We start from the raw sequence: 20,088 nt of genomic DNA, 5'->3' as shown, positions 1-20,088 counted from the left end.
TAAAGCCTCCAGAAGGAACACAGCCCTGCCCACACTTTGAGGCTTCTGACCTCCAAAACTGTGAGAGAATAAATTTCTGTTGTTAAATTTTAAGTCACGAAGCTTGCAATAATTTGTTATAGCAGCAACAAGAAAGCTAATATAATTATTAATACTATCATCAGAGTACATATTCAAATTTCCCCAGAAGCATACCTCCTGCTTTTTTTTTTTCTTTTTGTTTCTAAATTATGACCCATTTAAGGTTTGTACACTGCATTTGGTTGTCCTACCGAATACATTTATTGCTAAAGTTTAAATGTGTAACAATTACTTGGTGTCTTCTTGATCCACACAAAAATTTGAAATTGCAGATATTCCTGACATTTAGATCTTACATTAGTCTCAGCCCTGAGCTTAGTTCTTATTTTACTTTGATTGAACACAGAGAAGATGCTGACTCACACAATTTTTAACAGCTTGCCTTCTGAGCATATTACATTTAACCTGATCTAGAAGCACAAATGAGGAGGCAGAAATGTGTTTCAAAGTTGCAACAATGATAATATCAAACAACTGATCCCACTCATTAACTGGGCAAGTTTTATCTCCACAGATGAAACCAAATGACACCTATCATTAGACATCATCTCCCAGCGATTTCAACAGTTTTTGGCACTAGGTGATTCTGTCATACATTATTTTACATATAGTTGACCCTAGCTGTTCTAGTTTGCTAATGCTGCCGGAATGCAAAACACCAGAGATGGATTGGCTTTTATGAAAGGGGGTTTATTTGGTTACACAGTTACAGTCTTAAGGCCATAAAGTGTCCAAGGTAATGCATCAACAATTGGGTACCTTCACTGGAGGATGGCCGATGGTGTCCAGAAGACTTCTGTTAGCTGGGAAGTCACGCGTCTGGCATCTGCTCCAAAGTTCTGGTTTCAAAATGGCTTTCTCCCAGGACGTTCTTCTCTAGGCTACAGTTCCTCAAAAATGTCATTCTTAGTTGCACTTGGGATATTTGTCCTCTCTCAGCTTCTCCGGAGCAAGAGTCTGCTTTCAATGGCCGTCTTCAAACTGTCTCTCATCTGCAGCTCCCGTGCTTTCTTCAAAGTGTCCCTCTTGGCTGTAGCAGCTTGCTCCTTCTGTCTGATCTTATATAATGCTCCAGTAATTTAATTCAGACCCACCCAATGGGTGGGCCAACATCTCCATGGAAATTATCTAATCAGAGTCATCACCCACAGTTGGGTGGGGCACATCTCCATGGAAACACTCAAAGAATTACAATCTAATTAATACTGATAGGTCCACCCACACAAGATTACATCAAAGATAATGGCGTTTGGGGGGACATAATACATTCAAACTGGCACACTGGCCAACAGATTGGGTAGAAAACTCACTTCATCTTTATTTTTACCAACCTATTACAACCACCGTCAAATGTCTTCCAAAATTCCTATTTTAAACAAATGATCCAGTTTGAATTTTAAGGTTAAATTACCTCAGCAGGAAAAAAATTATAAATGCCATGCAAAAAGCAGCCAATTATACTTCTTTTTTTTTCTTTTAAAAGGTTATTTTTTAAAAAAAAAAGCAGTCAAAACTTATACAACACTTAGAGCCAGAGCCCCAGAAAGCTGTCTGGGTCTTACCTGGCATTTACTTGAACCCAGGTATGTTAAAAACATAGGTTGAAAAATGTTTCTGAACAGAGAGGCTCAAGCCGGAACGTTAAAAAAAAAAAGTTTTATCCAAGGGCTGGTCAAAAGCCCATTAACCCAATATTCCATATGGGGTACACATCTATTGGGTTACTGCGAAGTCCTGCAAGGCACAGGAGATGGTTCAAGTTCATTATTGGTGGTCTTCAACGTGTGAACCTTTTGTCCACACAAATTTGAAGACTGCAGGATGAATTGCATCCGCCATCTCTGTGAACGTATTTTAATATCTTACAATCGTGCGGTACTAGCTCGGTAAGGCTTCACTTTGTGCGGGCCTACCAGGTGTCCCTCGCTGAGCTGGCCCTTTTTCCTCTGGTCCTTCCGATTCTCCCTAGTGAGGCCGCTGGTCCCTCGCCCTTTCTCCATCCGGGTCAGTAGCACATCCAATATGAAACAGCACTGTGTAGTAACACCATGTGCCGCGCAATCCAAGCAATTCCCTCGGTGGGGTAGTTTCCTGAACAAAGTTTAGTGTGTAATCACACAGAGATCACCATTGCATAGAATTAACCCCTTGGAGCAATAGAAACAAACTGCAATAACCCATGTATTCACCTGCTCATGAAACGCATATTAAATAAGTCAGTAAAACAATAAAGTCACCACACCACTTATACTATAAAACACCTACGACAACAGCAAAACTGAAAGCATGTGTAAGTATACGCAAGCAGCACACGCGCAAAAGGCGACATTCAATGAAATATTCTATCATTATACTTTGTTAATAGCCTTGTGAAAAACAAGGCCTCAAAAAATTGGATATAAACTCGGAATTGTTTCTTTCCACGGAAATCTTTAGTAAAAGGCGAAAGATTTATACGATCTGAAGAGAAACCAGAGTATGAAAAAAATACAATGACACAAAGGCCTCAGGTAACTGAAACTCTAGGACACCAATGGTTACTATATATCCAAAACAGTTAGTGACATGTCCTTTTATTCCAGACAATTTTATGATGGGATTCTCATTGAGGGGGAAATGAAGGTTAAAAGAAAAAAGAAGAATCTAGCTGTTTTAAAGTAGGAAATGTCCTGTGTGCAATGCATTGTGGGCATGCAAATAAGGCTGAGTCACCACCCTCGGGTTTCCGAAAATACAGTATAAATAGATTCCTTTGCACGCAAGACCTGAGGCTACCAGCAGGGGGCTGACCGGAGGCCAGATTCACAGGGATATTAACTTGCCTGATCAGTCGGAAAGAGTATGACTGTTTTATACTTGGTGCTCTAAGTAAAAATTTCTTATAAATTAAAAAAAAGTTCACCTTTTTTGATGTTCTTGTTGTTAGTTCTTGGCATTTAAGGAAAGCTCTGGATACACGCCTAGGCAACAGACACCACAGAGTCTAAATTCCAGTAGCAGCATATTAAAATATCAGAATGTCCAGGTTTCAACAAAAGATTATAAAATATAAAACATACAAACAAATAAGAAACAATGGCCCAGGCAAAGGAGATGATCAAACATTAGAAAACTTCAATGAGGAGGACCAGACCTGGGTTTGTCGCAGACAAAGACGTTTTTTAAAAATGGTCATAGAATGTAATGTGGTACCCTAGATGAAATACTGGAACATAAAAAGGGCATTAGAGAAGACAGTTTGGCGGTTTCTCAGAAAACTGCATATTGAATTACCCTCTGATCCAGCAATTCCACTTCTTAGTATATACCCAAAAGATTTGAAAGCAGTAACAAGAACAGACATTTGTACACTGATGTTCATAGCAGCCCTGTTCACAATTGCCAAGAGTTGGAAACAACCCAAGTGTCCTTCAACAGACGAGTGAATAAACAAAATGTGGTATTTACATACGATGGAATACTATGCAGCAGTAAGAAGCAACAAGGTCTTGAAACATATGGCAACATGGATGAACCTTGAAGATATAATGCTTAGTGAAATAATTCAGACACAAAAGGAGAGATACTGTATGTTACTACTTCTATGAACTATCTGAACAATGGAAAATCAGTGTCTTATAATGTAAGAATATTGGGGACCTAGTGATGGACAATAGCTGGTAAGGGGGAATGATAGTCTAATGATGGTGAATTCAAAGATGTGGTAATGGATAGGGGTGACAATTGTTTGCTAATGGGATTATAAGTATCAGAGCTGTGTTGAAGGTGAATAGGAATGAAAGGAGTTGCTTAAAGGCAAGTTTCCCACAGATCAGCACCACAAATATAGATAGGTGCTTGCATGATATACTTCTAAGGTATGACACTGGCACAGAGAGTTGACAATAGAAGGGTACATGGGAAAAATCTACACACTGCATAATAGGGATTATAGATAATAGGAATACCATACTCTATAAAAGTTTCACTCAGTAAGTTTATTCATCAGAAATCAAAATCCTTTAGAGTGCCCCTATGCCAGCTAAATTCAGAAACCTACAGGTAATGACCTCTTCAAGAATGTTAACTAGATATGTCCCCTTTGCTTATAGAGTTGACACCCCTTTTCAACATGAACAGGTTAGGGTGGTCACCGACTAGACATCCCTGATGATTGGGAAAGTGATTAAAGTAGAGGAAGGGGTAGCAACAGACAAGATGGAATTTAACAAAGGATTATGAGTGCTGAATCTTTATATAATTTTCTTTTCCTTAGTTGCTAGGGTATTAGAATAGTTAGAAGGAAAAAATTGAAATGGTGGAACTGTAACCCATAACATCCTTTGAAATTTGTTCTATAGCTACTTGTTAAATTGTAATTTGAAAGCTATACCTTTTTGTATATATGTTAGATTTCATGAAAAGGAAATGACTGAAACTATAGTACTATAACTCATATTAACTTTGGAAATTTTCTATGTATCTACTAGTTAAATCATGCTTTGGAAGTTACAGTACCTTTTTGAATATATGTTATGTTTCACAATAAGGAAATAACTGAAACTGTAGAATTATAATATTCTTTGAAATTTTCTCTCTACTTGTTAAATTGCACTTGGAAAGTTATCACTTTTATGTATATATGTTATATTCTACAATTTAAAAATATGATTAAAAAGGGGGCATTAGGGAAAAAATAAGAAAATATGAATAAAGTATAGACTTTAGTTAATAATGAAATGAATGGTCCTAAATGTGCTCAAAGAGCTAGAGGAAAATATGGATAAAGAACTAAAATAAATAAATCAGGAAAATGGTAGATGCATCCAAAGAGAATATCAAGAGAGATGGAAATTATGAAAAGGAACCAAACAGAGCTGAAGACCACAGTAACAGAAATTTAAAATTCTCTAGAGGGATTTAACAGCAGATTGGAGCTTGCAGAAGAATCAGTGAATTTGAGAATAAGACAATTTAAATAATTCAGTCTGAGAAGCAGATGAGGAAAAAATGAAGAAAAGTGAACAGAGCCTGAGGAATCCGTGGGACTCCATCAAGCATACCAATAATTGTGTTGTGGGAGTTCCAGAAGGAGAAGAAAGGAGCAGAAAGAATGTTCAAAGAAACAATGGCTGAAAGCTTCCAATAATTAAGGAAAAACATGAATATACACATGCAAGATGCTCAGCTCACTCCAAACAGGATAAATCCAAATAGACCCACTCCACAACATATTATAATCAAACTGTCAAATGACAAAGATAAAAAGAGAATTCTGAAAGCCACAAGAGAAAAACAACGTCACCTACAGGGGAACCGCAGTAGGATTAGGTGCCATATTTAGGTGCCATTTCTCATTGGAAACCATGGGACAAGAAGAAGGCAGTGGCAAGACATATTTGAAGTACAGAAAGCAAGAAATTGCCACCCAAGAATTCTATATTTGGCAAAAAGGTATTTCAAAAATGAGGGAGGGATTAAGATGTTCCCAGATAAACAGCTGAAGGACTTCACTGCTACTAGACTGACTACAAGAAATGCTAAAAAGAGTTCTGCAAGTTGAAAGGAAAGGACACTAGACAATTGACTGAAACCACATGGAGAAATAAATCTCTCCAGTAAAGATAATAACAGGGGTAAATATAAATACTGGTACTATTGTATTTTTGATTTGTAACTCCACTTTTTACTTCCTATAGGATCTAAAAGGCAAATGCAGAAAACGTAATGATAAATCAATGGTTTTGGACTCATAATGTATAAACATGTAACTTCTGACAAGAACTACATGAAGGTGGCAGGACAGAGGGATATAAGAACAAAGTTTGTGTATGTCATTGAAGTTAAGCTGGTGTCAAAACAAACAAGACTGTTGTAGATTTAGGATGTTAAGTTTAAGCTCCATGGTAACTACAAAGAAAATGTCAGAGAACATGCACACTCATGGAGATAAGAAAAGTACAGGTTACCAGGAGTGAGGGGAAAGGACAACGGAAAATTAATGCAAAATTAGTGTAGGGTTTCTGTTTGGGGTGAAGGGAAAGTTCTGGTAATGGATGATGGTGAGGGTACTGCAACATTGTGAGTGTGATTAATCCCACTCAATGGTATGCTTGGGAGGGGTTGAGTTGGTTAGATTTATGTTGTAGATAGTCCCACAATTAAAAAAAAGAAAGATAAACCAAAGAGATAATGACAATTAAATGCAATAAATGATACTGGATGGGATGTAAGAATGAAGGAGGAAAGGCTTAGAAGGACATTTTGGGACATAAGAAAAAAATGGAATATAGAATGTAAACTTTATATCAATGTTTAATTTCTTGAAATTGAAAACTGCACTTAAGGTGATTACATAAGTGAATTTAGTTATTCTTAGGAGTTGTACGTGGAAGTATTATGAGTTCATGGATTATGATTGTGTAACCTGCTCTCAAATGTTCAGAAGATGATAGATGATAGATAGATAGATAGATAGATAGATAGATAGATAGGCAGATAGATAGATAAATAGATGATTGATAGATGTAATGATGCAGCAAAATGTTAAAATTGGTGGATCTGTGTATCCAGGAGTGGGATGGGGCATGTTGGAGTTCTTTGTATGGAGTTTGTATTATTTTTGCAACTGTCATGTAAGTTTGAAATTATTTCAAATAAAAAAATTTTTGAAAGCTTGATGTATACCAGTGTCACAGTGGAATTATTCACAATTGCCAAAAGTGGAAGCAACTCAAGTGTCCATCAACAGATGAATGGATAAACTATATGTACTCAATGGAATATTATTTCACTGTAAAAATTAATGAAGTTCTGATGCAAGCTACAACATGGATGAACCTTGAAGACATCATGTTGAGTGAAATAAGGCAGACACAAAAAGACAAATATTGTATGATTTTGCTTATATGAAACACCTAGATGAAAGAAACTTCAGAGAGACAAATAATTGTTCATAGGTTACCAGAGACCAGGGAGTGGGTTGGGAAGAGAGACGTATAGCTTAATGGGTAAAGAGTTTCTGTTTGAGATGCTGAAATGTAGGTATAACGAGTATCAGTGATAGTAGCACAATATTGTGAATGTAATTACTACTACTATGAACTGTACACTTGAATGTAGTTAAAATGGAAAATTTTGAGTTATATATCTGTTACTATAGTAAATGCTTTTTTTAAGTCTTGAAAATAATTGTCTCCATTCATTCAGCAAAAATTTGTGTAATACTAATTGTGTCAAACCCTATGCAGGGCCCTGGGAGGCAGGTATGTGTGATGAGCTCTGATAATGGAATGTTCCATGACACATGGACTGAGCATTAACAGATCCATAGAAGTGGGGTGGTGAGGGCATTCTTGGCAGTGGCAACATAGAAGTGTGAGCCAAAGTGGTGAGAGGGTGAGTGACTAAGTGGCAGGGACCAGATCTTGACTGGCTCTCAGTGCCAAGCTAAGAGTTTAGATTTACCTTGACAGCAATGGGACTTTTTTTACTAGTAGAACATCACATCATTTATTTCAGATGTAACAGCAATGTTAAAATTGACAAGTTTAATTCTTAACTGCACCGAGTAAACTTAGCCATTTAAGTGTTTTTAAAAGTTATTCCCTCCAAAAACCTGAGGGAGCTTTTCTTTTCCACCACCACACACAAAGATTTCCCAATTGTTCTATTTTTGAAGGAGTTTCAGTTGATAAGTAAACTGCTTTGGGGCATATTTCAGAACTTTCTTACCCAAATGAAAACTAATCTGGGCAAATTATATATTGCATAGATTTATCTGCAGATTCTCTTCTAAATCAATTACCATACAGTATAATTTTTACCTATTCATCCCATAGTAAAAACTATCTGTCCTGAGTATGACTCCCAGGGATGAATGTGGACCCGGCATCGTGGGACTGAGAGTATCTTCTTGACCAAAAGGGGGATGCAAAATGAGACGAAATAGTTTCAGTGGCTGAGAGATTCCAAATGGAATTAAGAGGTCACTCTGGTGGACATTCTTATGCACTATATAGATAACACCTCTTAGGCTTTAATATATTGGAATAGCTAGAAGTAAATACCTGAAGCTACCAAACTCCAACCCAGCAGTCTGGACTCCTGAAGACAATTACATAATAATGTAGACTACAAGGGGTGACAGTGTGATTGTGAAGACCTTGTGGATCACACCCCCTTTAGCTAGTGTATGGATAAGTGGAGGAATTGGAATAAAAACTAAAGGACAAATGGGGTGGGATGGGGGGATGATTTGGGTGTTCTTTTTTCACTTTTATTTTTTATTCTTGTTCTGGTTCTTTCTGATGTAAGGAAAATGTTCAGAGATAGATTGTGGTGATGAACGCATAACTATGTTATCATACTGTGGACAGTGGATTGTATATCATGGATGATTGTATGGTGTGTGAATGTATTTCAATAAAACTGAATTAAAAAAAAAAACAACAACAAAAAACTATCTGTCCTAATGGGGTGGGATGGGGGGATGATTTGGGTGTTCTTTTTTCACTTTTATTTTTTATTCTTGTTCTGGTTCTTTCTGATGTAAGGAAAATGTTCAGAGATAGATTGTGGTGATGAACGCATAACTGTTATCATACTGTGGACAGTGGATTGTATACCATGATGATTGTATGGTGTGTGAATGTATTTCAATAAAACTGAATTTAATTAAAAAAAAAAAAAAAAACTATCTGTCCTGAAAAATGTGATGGACACATTCTGTGATCTTCCAGTTAATAGAACTATTACTGTATTACCTTCAAAAAAGTAATTTTTATTGTATATCAAAATTACCAACTCAACATGGGATACTCATTCAGTCTTTACTGATTCACAGGCATATGAATTAGTGTCCAGCTTCTACCTCCTCCTTAAGTGGATGGAATTATTTAATACAAGTTTGATGCAGGATAATTAACCCTTTACAAACATTTACAATTTAGGTTAAGTCATTGAATAGTGTGGAAAAAGGGAACTAAAATGACAGGGAGCCTACCCACTCATCTCAAAATTAAATTTTTTTTTCCCTCCTTGAATAACATTTAGTTAATTGTCATGAGGCAGCTATTCTGTTGTCAATAATCACATTTAGAAAAACATTCCTAGGACTGATTAGATAGTCCAGGCAAAATGGTTATAGAAATAGAGGCAGTGTCATCTCAGAAAATTCATTTACATATCAAAATCTATTTTGATATCTGAAGTTTATGAAAAGAGTGAATTCTTCAAACTAATGCCTTCTATAACTCAGTCACTCTTCTCTTGGCAAGAGCAAGCTGAATACTATCCATGGAGGTTAAAGATGCGATCTTCTAAGCTTAGATTTGGACTGCTTAAGAAATTGATGTTCAAGAAACAGCATGGCCTTTGTAGATTTTTACTATCTTAAGATTAGGACCCTGTATGTTCATTCATCAACTACCTTCCTTTTCTGTATTATTCTTGGCACTCAGTAAGACTATTTAAGTCTATTATGCTTTCACATTCTCAAATAAGAATTTAGGATCATAAAATGTGCATAAACATTTTGTAAACAGCATATTTAGAGAGATGACATATTCATACCAGAATTTTATGTAAGAGGATAAACATGAATCAACTTTCCTTTTAAAGTCAGGTGAGGAAAAACTCAAGCCCTGTGCAATTTTAAAATCTAATGGGGCATTGTAATGGGCCATCAGTATTGGCAAACTAAAAAATTTTAAATATTGGAGATGGGACTGTGGGAGGAAAAGATGAAAATTTACAGATGTTTCCCATCTTTCAAAAATTGATCAACATCAAAGCCACTTGTCTACATGCCAGAAAATATTCTGGCATAAGTCAGTTCTGTCAGTAGAGGAGGTTACAGGGACATGTGCATTATTAACACTTTTAGACTTCTACTTTTCAAGAATAGAAGCAGTACGTTTAACAATTCCACTCTTCCCCAAATCCTTAAATTCAACATTGTAGACACAGAGTATAATCAAATCTGGGATGTTCTCCAACAGATAAGCAATAGCTCAGCTATGTTTTTAATTTCTTCAAACAATTTTTATTGAATAAAGATAATTCTCTACAGTTATTTCTATTACATAGCAAATACATACAGTTGACTCAGTTTAGGAGTGTTTCATTGATCTATTCACTAAATATGTACCATTGTCTGAACCTCTGGAATTTTCTTGAAGACATAGCTGTCATCCAGGTACTATGGAGACTCTGGGGAAAAAGGCCTCCTGGGATTGTGAAAGCATGGAATAGATTTGGAAGAAACTAGAAGGCTACAGGAAGACCTTGCATTCTGGGCAGGAACTGAAACAATAGATACATGGGACCACCCGTGGAGCTTTTTTCTGCTGCAAATAGTCTTTTAAAAACCCAAAGTAAATTTAACAAAGGATTATGAATACTGAATGGCTATATAATTTTCTTTTTCTTAGTTGCTAGGGTATTAGAATAGGTAAAAGGAAAGAATTGATATGGTGGAACTGTAACCGATAGCATCCTTTGAAATTTGTTCTATAGCTACTTGTTAAATTGTAATTTGAAAGTTATCAGCTTTTTTTATATATATTTCACAATAAGAAAAAAACAAAACTGTTGAACTGTAACCCATAACATTCTTTGAAATTTGCTAACTACTCATTAAATTGCACTTGGAAAGTTATCACTTCTATGTATATATGTTATATTCTACAGTAAAAAATATGCTTAAAAAAAGTACCACAAGTACACTAACTTGTTTATGTATTAGAGAACAAGATATTGCTGCTGCTTCTTTTTGTCTTTTGAAATACACAATATTTTGTAGGCTCTGCCCTTCAATGTGAAAGCAGGACGTTGTAAAAAATAGCTAAAATTTTTTGAATTATTTGACACCCCAATTTTTGGGACCATATACTTCACTGTGAAACTAAACATATCAATACCTTCTCCTTCCTTCAATGAAACCAGGTAATGAAAGTCAGAAAACTAAAACTATCCAAACATGATTAATGTTTAAAGTCCTTGAAAGTATTAAAACTTTTAAAGAAAAAGTAAGGAAAGATAGAAAGAAGAAAAAGAAACAAGAATAAGTAGGGGAGGAAGCTTTAAAAGAAAGAAGGGGGAAAATCGATGGGCCTCTCTTTTACGTGGCCACAAGCAAGTGCAAGCAAGCTCATTTGTAATTTGTTCACTTGTCTGTTTTTTGCACATCTGCGTTCTGGCCAGAAGGGACTTGGAGGCTTTTCTGCAACACATGAGCATCTGCGGGCTCCATCATCTTATAATAGTTCTTCTTTGTCTCAATAATCTCAAAGCCAAACTTCCCCTAGAAATCAATTGCCGACTCATTGCCGATCTGCACATGCAGATGTTGTCAAAAGTGTCATCTTTTTCACAGATGTTTAAAACATGATTTAACATTTTAGTTCCTATTCCCAGCCCTTGGTAAAGTGCCAAACATCCTAGTGTCATGATGTAGTCTCTTCCGATTCTGTGAATGATCCATCCTACAGCATGCCGCACCTACTGCAATATCACTGAAACAGGCAAGTTTTGCTAGCTCGCCAACCTCCAGTACACCCTTGTAGAACGTGTCATTGTAGACGACTTGGTTCAATCTCTTCAACTGTTTAATATTGTGTGGTGTCACATCTCCCAGCTGGATCCGGCTACCTTTCCTCTTCCCTGTCTGCTGAGGCCGCCGTTACCACACCAACGCCGTGGTCGCCGCCGCCCCGTGCTCTTCGCGCCCTCAGCTCGGGCCGCTCAACCCCACGAGCCAGTCTCCTAGCCTGGGGCAGGGAGCCGAGCGGGTGCCGGAGGCCGGCCGCGCCAAGTGCCGCCCTGAGTCCCCGGGGAGGCGGGGACGTCGCCCGCCTCCGCGTTGGTGCCGCCGCTTCTCCACACGGGCGCACGGGGGCGCTCGGCTCCGGGTCGCCGCCGCCGCCCTGAAGACTTTCAAAAGAATAACACGGTGCTCGCTTCCGGGGCACATATGCTGAAATTGGAACCATATAAAGAAGATTAGCTTGGCCCCTGCCCAAGGATTATACGCAAATTCGTGAAACGTTCCATATTTTTTAGAAGGAAAGAATTGAAATGATGGAACTTAAACACATAGCATCCTTTGAGTTCCAGAGCTCCTTGTTGAATTGTCATTTGAAAGCTATACCTTTTTGTACGCGTTGTATTTCCCGATAAGGAAATAACAAACTATGATGCTATAATTCATAACAACTTTGGAAATTTCCTGTATCTCTACTTGCTAAATCGTACTTTGAATGATATTACCTTTTTGTATGTATATTTCATAAGGAAATAACTGAAACTGTGGGGTTGTGACCTATGATTTTCTTTGAAATTTGCTAACTACTTGTTAAATTGCACTTGGAAAGCTATCACTTTTATGTATATATGTTATATTCTACAATAAAAATATGATTTAAAATAACAAAAAACTAATATGAATATCATTAAAAAAAGAATAAAGGCTACTGGGTTTCAGTTAAATAATAATAATAATAATAATAATAACATGAGCAGATTGTGTTTTAAAGCAGCATCAGCATCACCTGGGTTAGAAACGCAAATTCCTGGGCTGCATTCCAGACCTACTGAATCAGAAACTCCAGGAGTGGGAGTAACCCAGCCATCTGAGTTTTAACAAGTCCTCCATGTGACGCTGATGCAGGCTAAGTTGAGAACCACTGTTGGACAACTATGGAGATTGTATAGAGATTGGACAAGTATGGAGATTGTATAGAGACAGCACAGGAAGCTGAGCAGTAAAGACAGAGAGAAATAAATGGTGACCTGGACCAGGGGGATGGCCTGGACCACCCAAGGACAAGGTGTAAAGTGGGGAGAAAAAAGCCTAGGAGGGATCCCTAGGAACAGTGTCAAAAAAGGGGGTGTAGCAGGATAGGAGCATGTGAAGGAGACACCAGGGAGGCAGGAGGAAAACCAGCACAGAAACCAAGGGCAGAAGTGTGACTCTGAGAGGTTAAAGAGACACCGTAGCTGGAAGGGATGTGGGATTAAAGGCGACCATTTTTTTCCTTTCATTGATATTAGGAAAGTGTCAAAAAACACTTTTAAATGCTGATGAGAGAAAGCCAATACAGAGTGAGAGGGTGAAGATCCAGGAGAGAGAAAATAAAGAATAGATCAGGGTGGGAGGTGTGGGAGGCGGAGAGTGGGGGTGGGTGGCTTACTTTAAGTAAGAGGAAGGTCACCAGCTCCATGATGATGGAGAAGAAGGAGAGGGGGTGGTGGTAGGGCAGGTAATCACTCCACCGCAATGTGATGATTTTAGAGCCCAGTCCTCCCTTTTACTGCCTCCCTGCAGTCCCTCATTCTTTCTGCCTCTTCTTCCCTCCATCTTCCTCACCTGGCAAAGTCCAATCCTTTTCAGTGTCTGCCCTGTGGCAGCTGAAATGCTGGAAAAATCAGACAACAGAGAAACCTCGGAGGAGGGTTCAGTATTGCCTGACAGGTCTCTGGTTGTCTGTTTCCTTCTCCTGAAGCACCTGTCTTGTTCCTTCTCTCACCTCAACCCTTTCACACCCCCTCCCCCCAACTCTCCCTCTTGGCTGATAACTTCAGGACAGATTGCACTGAGAAAGCAAATGCCATTTCCCTTATCTTCTCATCCCCAAAGGTCTCTTTCCTACCAAGCTACCAGTAGCTGCTCCTTCTTCATCTATTCTCCTCCCATTTGAAGGCCAACCCCTCTACTTGGGCTTTGAACCCCACCCTCCTACCACACAAAGACTTCACGCCTTCCACCATGTGTCTCCCCTTTCTCCTGGTCCATCCCTGTGGACCAACAAGTAGACCCCATCACTCCCATCTAAAGAGAGGGGAGGAAGGTGAGAGGGAGGGAAGAGGGGAGAGGGAAGGAAAAAAGTCCCTAAACCCCACATCACCTCCAGCCACTTTCCCCTTTCGGAATGTAGTAATCAACCACAACCCAAAGAAAAAACTTCACTTTGCGTTTTTGTTTCAGAAAACAAAAAAAAATCTGACAAAAATCTCTTAATTTAAAAAGACAGTGTGCCGGGAGGCGGGGCAAGATGGCAGCATAGAGAGGAGTGGAAGCTAAGTAGTCCCCCTGGAACAACTACAAAAAACCAGAAACAACTACTAAATAATCCAGAATAACTGCGGGGGGACAAACGAGACCATCCACGCATCATACACCAACCTGAATTGGGAGGAATGCCCAAGAACACAGCATAAAATCTGTAAGTAAAACCTGAGGATCCAAGTCATGGGACCCCCTGCCCCATAGCCTGAGCTGCAAAGCCTCGTGGTGCCAGAGAGAAGCTCTCTCCCAGCAAGCAAATATAGCTCAGCTGAGCTCCAACTGGGGTTTTAAGTAGCGAGTGTGAACTGCTCACTACAGGTACGCATCCCCAGAAAACAGACAGAGGCTTTGGGTGACAACTGACCTTGGTGAGCCGGAGGGTCACCTTGGACTGGGTCTGAAGGGGACTATCTGTTTCTTTTTTGGCTCAGTGGAGAAAGCCCCAGTCGTTTTCAGTTTCCAGGGCTGTGACTTGGGGAAGGGTGGAGACAGCACAAGCAGAGAGCGAGACCACTGAAATGCTAATGACCTCCACCTGAGGGGTCTGTCTTCTCTAGGAGGAAAGGGGTGGGGCCCTTTCCATTCAGAACCAGACCCCAGAGCCTGGGGGAACACGGCCACACCTCCTCACACCAGTCAAGAATTATAGGCTAACAGGCATCACCTGCTGGGCAGAAAAGCACAGTGACCTAAGGCATCAAAGGGTGGAGCGGTTTTCTAAGACACACCCACAGGGAAACCAGATATTGAATATTTCTTCCCTCTGGGACCTGAGCCTGTTCTGGTCTGGGAAAACCTGATTTGGATAACCAAGGAAACCATGCCTAGACAACAGAAAATTACAACCTACACTAAGAAAAACAAAGTTATGGCCCAGTCAAAGGAACAAACGTACACTTCAACTGAGATACAGGAATTTAAACTAATGCTAAATCAAATCAAAAAGTTTAGAGAAAATATTGCAAAAGAGATAGAGGCTGTAAAGGAAACACTGGGCATATATACGGCAGAAATCAAAAGTTCAAAAAAACAACTAGTAGAATCTATGGAAATGAAAGGCACAACACAAGAGATGAAAGACACAATGGAAACATACAACAGCAGATCTCAAGAGGCAGAAGAAAACACTCAGGAACTGGAGAACAAAACACCTGAAAGCCTACACACAAAGGAGCAGATGGAGAAAAGAATGAAAAAATATGAGCAACGTCTCCGGGAACTCAAGGATGAAACAAAGTGCAATAATGTTTGTATCATTGGTGTCCCAGAAGGAGAAGAGAAGGGAAAGGGGACAGAAGCAATAATAGAGGAAATAATTAATGAAAATTTCCCATCTCTTATGAAAGACATAATTACAGATCCAAGAAGTGCAGCGTACTCCAAACAGAAGAGATATGAATAGGCCTACGCCAAGACACCTAATAATCAGATTATCAAATGTCAAAGACAAAGAGAGAATCCTGAAAGCAGCAAGAGAAAAGCGATCCATTACACACAAAGGAAGCTCAATAAGACTATGTGTGGATCTCTCAGCAGAAACCATGGAGGCAAGAAGGAAGTGGTGTGATATATTTAAGACACTGAAAGTGAAAAACCGCCAACCAAGAATCCTATATCCAGCAAAGCTGTCCTTCAAATATGAGGGAGAGCTCAAAATATTTTCTGACAAACAGACAATGAGAGACTTTGTGAACAAGACACCTGCCCTACAGGAAATACTAAAGGGAGCACTACAGGGTGATAGAAGACAGGAGTGCATGGTTTGGAACACAATTTTGGGAGATGGTAGCACAACAATGTAAGTACACTGAACAAAGATAACTATGAATATGGATGAGAGAGGAAGGTGGGGAGCATGTGAGACACCATAAGAAAGGAGGAAAGATAAAGACTGGGACTGTGTAACTTGGTGAAATCTAGAGTATTCAACAATTGTGATAAAATGTACAAATATGTTGTTTTACGAGGGAGAACAAGCAAATGTCAACCTTGCTAGGTGTTAAAAATGGGGAGGCATTGGGGGAGGGATGCAATCAGCATAAACTAGAGACTGTGACTAATAGAATCATTGTATCATGCTTCCTTTAATGTAACAAAGGTGATATACCAAGGTCAATGCAGATAAGAAGGGGGTATAGGGGAGGCATGTTAGACAATTGACATTGGTGGTATTGTCTGATTCTTTATTCTACTTTGATTTAAGGTTATTTTTCCTTTTGCTGCATCCTAGCGGTCATTTTTTTTCCTCTTTCTTTTGCCTCTCTACCTTCTTTGACTCTCCCTCCTGCCTTGTGGAAGAAATGTAGATGCTCTTATATAGATAGTGGTGAAGGTGGTGAACACATAAATGTATGACCATGCAGAGAACCATTGATTATTTACTTGGGATGGAATGTATGGTGTGTGAACAAAACCATATTAAAAAAAAATGGGTTGATTACAAAACCTCGAGGGCAATATACTGAGTGAAATAAGCCAGACACATAAGGACAATTATGGCAGGGTCTCACTGATAGGAATTAATTATAATACGTAAACTCATAGACATGAAATGTAAGGTACCAAGGTATAGGACAAGGTTTAAGAATGGGGAGTGGTTGCTTAGTATGAGCAGAATGTTGAACTAGGATGAACTTAAATGTTTGGAAATGAACAGGGGTGTTGGTAGCAAGATGTGAGAATAACTGACAGCGCCGAATGGTGTGTGAATGAGGTGGAAAGGGGAAGCTCAGAGTCATATATGTCACCAGAAGGAAAGTTGGAGGTCAAAAGATGGAAATGTATAAAGCTGAATCCTATGGTGGGCAATGTCCATGATCAACTGTACAAATACTAGAAATTGCTTCCATGAACCAGAACAAATGTATGACAATACAATTAGAAGTTAATAATAGAGGGGCATATAGGGAAGAAGTCTATACCTATTACAAACTATATACTACAGTTAGTAGTATTTCAACATTTTTTCATAAACAGTAACAAATGTACTATATCAATACTAGGAGTCAACAATTGAGGGGGGTTGGTTAGGGATAGGGGAGTATTAGAGTTTCCTTTTCTTTTTTTCTTTTTTCATCTTTCACTTTATTTCTTGTCTAGAGTAATGAAAAGTTTCTAAAAATTGAACAAAAATTAAGTGTGATGGATGCACAGCTGTATGAAGGTACCCAGGGGCAAGTGATTGTACACTTTGGATCTTTGAATAATTGTATGGTATCTGAAAAATCTCAATAAAAATGAAAAAAAAAAAAGACATAACAATCAAAAAAAAAAAAACAACATGAATGTATTCTACATTTTATAAATATTAAACAAGTAAAGTTTAATATTAAACAAGTAAAGTTTAAAAAAAAAAAAAAAAAAAAAAACTTGCCCGTAGCCACGAGAGAACAAGTGGAACAATTCATTCTAACCAATTAGTTTCCACTGAGCTTCACCTTCAGAAAGCCTTAGTAACATTTGCAGTCTATGCATTTACATCAACTGATACTGTCGGAAATAAAGCGGTACCTGTAAGGGAATAAACGCTCTCTCGGTTCTGGAGGAGAAAAGAATTTATTTACGATCTTGCAAGATAGGGCGTCCAGCCAAACACATGGAAGGAAGGCTGGCGCGCCAGAGGAAGAGAATGGCAATCTTTAAATCTCCTACTCCTAATTCGCAAGTCCCTCCCCTGCTTCCCCATTGACTGGGTACTACAGAGGTTACAGCCTATCCGAGAACACTAACTAATTCATCTTTTGAGATTTTAATTTGTACAGCCAATCCTAGAGAGCCAACTACTCATTATTGAGATTTTGAACTGATCAGCCTATTCCCTCCAAATTTTTATTTTTTTTTTGCTGTGAGTTCCCGCCTCTGATATTACCTCATATCTCTTTACATTCCAGTAACTATGGTTACTTTCCCATATAAGGAGCAGGCAGATTCTCTCTTCTCTTTGTCTGGGGCTTGTTTAAACTGGTTTTGCCTCCATTTCCCTTATTCCATGCTGTCTCTGTGTGAAAACGAAACTTATTCCTTTCTTACAATACCATTTTGAATTAATTTTTGCACGCTTTTTAAATTGACTTATGTAATTATCTAAGCAGTGCTTCACAAATCTCGAGCTTAATTCAAACATCAGAGTCTTGAACAACTATTTTTTATTGGGGTGAAAATAAGTTCTAAAGTAAAACAGAGTTCGGATCTTTCTCCTTGTCTTACTGCCTCACCTCTCTCATTTCATTTATCATTTTAAAAAAAAACAAAAATTCATCATGTGAGTAGAAAAAATGGGGACAAAAACTAAGTGAAAAATAGGGTGGGATGGGGGGATGATTTGGGTGTTCTTTTTTACTTTTATTTTTTATTCTTATTTTGATTTTTTCTGATATAAGGAAAATTCAAAAATAGATTGGGGTGATGAATGCACAACTATATGATGGTACTGTGAACAGCTGATTGTACACCATGGATGATTGTATGGTATGTGAATATATTTCAATAAAACTGAATTTAATTTTAAAAAAAATCATCATGAAATAGTTCTAACTCCACAGAAAAGTTTAAAGAATCCAGGCACTCAACACCCAGGTTTAACAGATATTAACATTTCTGCAAATGTGCTTTAGATCTGTTTTAAGAGTAAATGTTTTTAAACTTGTGTATCCAGTTGAAGCCTGCATCTGTACCCAACCCCAACCTCATATGCTATCTCTCTCCAGTGATAACAGCTCTTCTGAGTTAGCGGGTGTCTCCTCCATCCCCAAACAACATAGGTCTTGGGTTTTTTAAATGTATGTAATTAATACCATACCATCTTTCTGCAACTGGCTTTTATTCTTATTCAAAATGTTATGTTTTCAACATTTGTGTTGATATCTGTAGCTCTAGTTCCAGTTCATCCATTGTATCTGCTGTGTGTAAAATTGCACTGCATGAGTACATTACAGTGCTTGGGATATAAAAACCTCTGGGGCACTAAACAAAGGGACAATATAGTGACTCATGACATTCTTTGAAATTTGCTATCTAACTCTACTTGTTAAATTGTACTTTGAAAGTGACCACTTATGTATATATGTTAAAGTTCACAATTAAAAAATGCGTTAAAAAATAATAATACAAAGCCCATACAGAGAACTCCAACATACTTCTACCCTTTCCTGTACCTGCTTTTTATTATTTATATTTCATTATCTCTCTTGGTATCACATCTTATATTCTCTATTCCTGTTCTTTTAATAATTAACATTTTAAAATGGAAGATGCATTTTAGAATCAACAAAAATTCTACTTAATCAGTATATCTACCCTACTACAGAATAATCCTGTATAATTAAACTCTGATCACCCCCTCCAATCTCATAATTATAGTACTGTCCAATAGAAAAAAAATAGCTTGTCCATCAAGAGATGCATTTCCAATACATTTTAACTTTTTAGGTTGAAAATTCTTAGGCTGTTTTGATCATGCTCTTAAAATAATTAAAATAATAATTAAATCCAGAAATACATTTTAACACTCAGATACCTATGGTCACAAGACATCTTTTAATAATAGATAGGAAAATAGATGATGTATCAATAGGTAGGTAGGTAGGTAGGTAGGTAGGCAGGTAGATGATGGACAGATGGATAAATAGATAGATAGACAGATAGATAGATAGATAGATATAGCATCTTTTCATGCTTATTAGCAATCAATTTCCTGTTCTGGGGACTGCCTGTTGAGATCCATTTTTAAGTTGTCTTTTGCTCATTGATTTGTAGTTCTTACACTGACAGTTATATGTGTTGTAAGTTGTTCTTTGGACTCTGTCATTTATTTTTAAATTTGTTTATTATCATATAGAAGTTTTAAAAATTAATATATTTAATCCATCAATTTTCATTTTATAGTTTGTTTTCCAGATTTTAAGAAATCTTTCCCTATCCTAATGTTATAAAAATGTATTCCTATGTTTTGTTCTATAAGT

General features: G+C 37.8%; 2 non-coding genes and 1 pseudogene across 2 annotated transcripts; 1 reads left to right on the top strand and 2 right to left on the bottom strand.

Annotated features, from left to right (window-relative positions):
* Positions 1-2,444: 2,444 nt before the first annotated feature.
* On the bottom strand, positions 2,445-2,561 carry LOC119528407. The gene has a single exon (XR_005215706.1). It is a non-coding gene; the product is annotated as a U5 spliceosomal RNA (small nuclear RNA).
* An 8,666-nt stretch (positions 2,562-11,227) lies between these two features.
* On the bottom strand, positions 11,228-12,034 carry LOC119514111 (annotated as a pseudogene).
* LOC119528266 lies at positions 12,014-12,120 on the top strand. Its single transcript, XR_005215586.1, has one exon. It is a non-coding gene; the product is annotated as a U6 spliceosomal RNA (small nuclear RNA).
* Positions 12,121-20,088: the final 7,968 nt, after the last annotated feature.

Source organism: Choloepus didactylus, chromosome 2, assembly GCF_015220235.1.
Source record: "Choloepus didactylus isolate mChoDid1 chromosome 2, mChoDid1.pri, whole genome shotgun sequence".
Classification (NCBI taxonomy): Eukaryota; Metazoa; Chordata; class Mammalia; order Pilosa; family Megalonychidae; genus Choloepus; species Choloepus didactylus.
Note: the sequence above shows the minus strand (reverse complement) of the source record. Positions and strands in the feature narration are given on the sequence as shown.